Here is a 4,425-nt window from a genome sequence, read left to right on the forward strand (position 1 = left end):
TTTATAGGTCAATGAAATACACAGGATTTCCAGTTACAAATGCATCTGAAGATGGAAATAACCTTATGTTAACTTAAAATGACCAAATTTTATGCTAAACTTGACTCTGTATATCTAACATTACTGTACACATGTAAATTCATCATTTATTTATTTAAAACATTGTAATCTGCTTTTCTCCAAAGCGACTCACAGTTTAACATGTATAATTTTAGCTACTAAAATCTATATTCAATTTGTTTGGTATACATTCTGATTTATTCAATTGAATCTCCTGTTATATTTAATTTTAAACTCATACATTTTAACAGAACCACATATAAGCAGATGAAAATTAGGGATCAGAATTACTGATAATACATTATAATGGTCTTAGATGAGGTAAACATCATCATTATAGAGAGGCAAAGTCCTAACCATGGAAGGCCTGAGCAAAAAGATAGGTGTTGAGCAGTTTTCTAAATTACAGCAAATTTCTACAAAACCTCAACATGCCAGTCATGGCATTCCTTAAAACTGGCCCAGTGGTTGAGAAACATGATTTTTTAGTTCGCACATATCTGACACTATTCGTTTTCCTTGTATCAAGTAACCGATGATTTTTCAGATCTCAGTGCTCTCAGTGGGCTGTACAACATCAGGCATTTAGCCAAATAATTTGGCAAGGTGTCATAAATACCCTGGTGGACAAGTTTTAAGATCTCTAATTGAACACGAAATAATATTGGCTGTCAATGTAATTTCTTTAAGATGTATGTATGTCAACCTTGTTATCCGTTCTGAGCTCGTTGGTGAGGATGGGATATAAAACTAACCAAATAACTAAATATCATCATCTTCTAGTCAGGTGTTCAATCTCCTGTAAACAAAATAAAAGACCTAGAGGCCACCATGTTAGAGGCAGATTTGAATATACAGCAGACCCTCAATATTCGCGGGAGTTAGGGGCAGAGCCGGCCCGCAAATATTGAAATATCGTGGCTAACTTTCAGGGCTGGCTCTGACCCACCCCCGCCTACCTCCTGTGTCCCGGACTTTCCCCAGACCTTACCTGGTGGTCAAGGGGGGACGCGGAACAGGATCGATCATCCTATGCTCCTGCCCCGTACAGAGTCATCATCAACGAGACTACAACAGGAACTCACGGCAGCCATTTTGATGATGGCTCTGCACAGGGCAGGAGCGTAGGACGATCGATCCTGCCCCGCATCGCCGCTAGACCACCAAGTAAGGTCTGGGGAAGGTCCAGGATGCAGAGTTTCTATAAAAAAAAAATCGTGAATAACCAAATCCGTGGGTACTGAAACCACGGATTTGGAGGGGGTACTGTAGTTGCAATCACCAAGTCATTGGCAAATGAACATATTTGGAAGTATTATAAACATATCTAGATGGAGGAAAAAAAAGTTGGTTTAGACTTAAGATGGAGGCACAAAAAGAGGCCCTACTTTACAAAGGGCAGTACTAGGAATCACATCCGATTGCCAATATGAAACCATTTACAGCTTGCCTCCTTTCCCTCACTACAGCTGGAATTAAAGGAAGAATCCATAAACTGTCCCAACTTGGTAATTTTTTTAAAAGAAATTATCATTGATTTTCAGTACAGGGATTTATATACTCTGCTATCCAGATTGGTAGAAAATTGGAGAAGGCAGTAACTTGGCAAACAAGATGGACAAATCTGTATTTATCTGTCTTCATGCATCATTTTCTATGATGCTCTATGACTTTAATGTACCTTATTGACCTGTAGCCTACCTATTGATACACAAGCTTGGAACAGAAATATTTTGGATGCTCTACACCAGGGCTGCCCAAGTCCAGTCCTTGAGATCTACTGGCAGGCCAGGTTTTCAGCATATCCACAATGAATATGCACTGCCTTCTTGGTATGCAAATCTCTCTCATGCATATTTATTGTGGATATCCTGAAAACCTGGCCTGCCAGTAGATCTCGAGGACTGGACTTGGGCAGCCCTGCTCTACACACTCGCGGCTTCAGTTTCTCAGCCCAAGGCAGTATGATGACATGGTGAAGGCTCCTGAGGAAGGGACTTGCCCGAAACTAGGCTTAGTAGAGCCAGATAGGATTGTGCCAGTTGGGGTATTGGACTGGTTCTGAAGGAAAACATTTTTGGACCAGAATGAATGAATCAGTAATTGATATATGGACATTACACTTGAGCTAAGTATCATTTTGAAATTTTTTTTTTTTTTTTTAAGTTCAAAGCTTTATTGATTTTATAATATTAGAAATAGCAAAACATTACAAGTGTATATGCTGATTCCGTAGTGGAGTAACACATTGGATGAGATTCACTGGAGAGATTTTTATATATTCATATTTATGAAATTCACTTAAAGCACTTTTGCGTTATTGCACTTCACACACGTGTATACCTGTGATGGTGTGGGCGTGGCTTGCATAATAGCCTGCCGACTGATTTAAGCTTGGATTTCTGCTTTGGCAGTTGCCATTATAGCTTAACAATCACACTGAGGATACACATACACTCATTTATTTAGTAGTAGTGATTTAAATATGTGGTACACATCTCCAGTGGACCTCAACTTTTCTCAAGTACTATTTTGAGGAAATTTTTTGTGAAATACATGATTGGGTTTTTGCTACACATTTCTGAGGCAACTATTGAAAGAGCAGTTTAAAAGACAACTTCATTGAATCTAGTACTGACAAATGGAGAGTGTCATGGACCTCCTAATAAACTCTGTTCAGGATTGAGTCTTGCAATTCAGGGAAGCTGACTTTCATGTGATTTGTATAGTGCATCCAAGAACTGAAGGATTCAGAGGAACTTTGGTATGAATAAAAAGGGGAACTAAAAACCCAACAATTTGCTGCACAAGGCAGCTTATCAAAGCGAAAAGGAGAAAGAGACAGGTGTTTAAAATAATAAGCTAACTGCCCATGCTGAGCATTAATGTGAGAATATATTAGAGGAGTGCTTTTCAACTCAGTCCTCTGGGCAAACCCAGCAAGTAGGGTTTTCAGGATATCCACAATGAATGCACATCAAAGATTTGCAAATTGAAGAGGCAGTGAATGCAAACCTATCTCATGCATATTTATTATGAATATCCTGAAAACTGGACTAGTTGGGTTTTCCCCAAAACCTGGATTGAGAAGCACTGCAATAGATGATTCTAGAACTCCTGCCTTTACATACTAATTCCCTATCCTTGCCTACTTGTACTTGTCTTCCAATTTACCTGTGCAATCACATGGGTTCCGGTGAATGTTGGCAATTTGCACTGAATTATTTCCCTGAGGAAGCCCATTGGACAGGGCGAAACGTGCCCCATTAGCTGATTCATAGTTGATAAGCAACTCGTTGTTTAAGATAAGTGCAACTCTTTTGTTAAATGAAGCTTACAAACCTGATATATATATATTCAACTCTCTTGCCTTTTCAAAAAGACGCCTCAGCCCCACCACTCCGCCGCTTAAAGTATTTCATATCGCGGGAAGCATATTGTGGTGCTTCATCATTGGCTATCAATTTTTGAAACAAATTTTATATAAGTTATTTTTTCTTTACTTTTTATTTATTTAGTTTCTCATAGAATAAATATTTAGTTGGAACTAATTTGTCCACTTATATCCTTTGGAAAGTAAATAGTACTTAGTACTTATCTCAGCCAAAGACCCAGGGAGTCAGACCCGACATGTTTCACACATCCTGGTGTTTTATCAAGGGTCTCCCTGCAAAAATAAAATAAAGTAAGAAGAGCTGCTACATACAATTGTGTACTGCCCTTAATAGATGAGATATTTTAGCTTATGAATATATCCACAACAATCACTCACCAAGGGTGCTGCTGTCATCCGACTCCTATAGTTATGAGAATAAGATGGCGGCGGCGTCCTTCGGACTAAATTTAAATAGTCTCCTTTTCAATGCAAACTCCGCCCCCTGCTGTTCGATTGGTCCCAGCAAGAAATTACAATGTCCCCCATTCGATCTCATTGTTGAGCCCGTTTGGCTCAACAGTATCCAATGAAAAAATGAATCTCTGTTCACTCTCATTTAATTTAATTTGATCACCTTCCCCAGCCCATCCCGTCTCTATTTTTATGACCCGCCATCTAAAATTGGAAATAGAATGTTTACAACGTATCCAATGCTCTACCAGGGGTGCATGTATGTTCTGATTAAGAATGCGAGATTTATGTTCGGTCAATCTCGTCTTTATTTTTCTACTAGTGCGTCCCACGTATACGAGGTCGCAGGGACATATAATAATGTAGATGACCCCCTGGGAATTACAGTCCGTCTTATGTTTGGATTTTAAAATCATCGATCTCCCAGGGACCTGCCAAGAGTCCCCTTGAATGGCAAAGGGACACCATTGGCATCGACCACATATACCATGGTTACCCATCTCCCCTTTCTCAGGACG

Source organism: Geotrypetes seraphini, chromosome 1, assembly GCF_902459505.1.
Source record: "Geotrypetes seraphini chromosome 1, aGeoSer1.1, whole genome shotgun sequence".
Classification (NCBI taxonomy): Eukaryota; Metazoa; Chordata; class Amphibia; order Gymnophiona; family Dermophiidae; genus Geotrypetes; species Geotrypetes seraphini.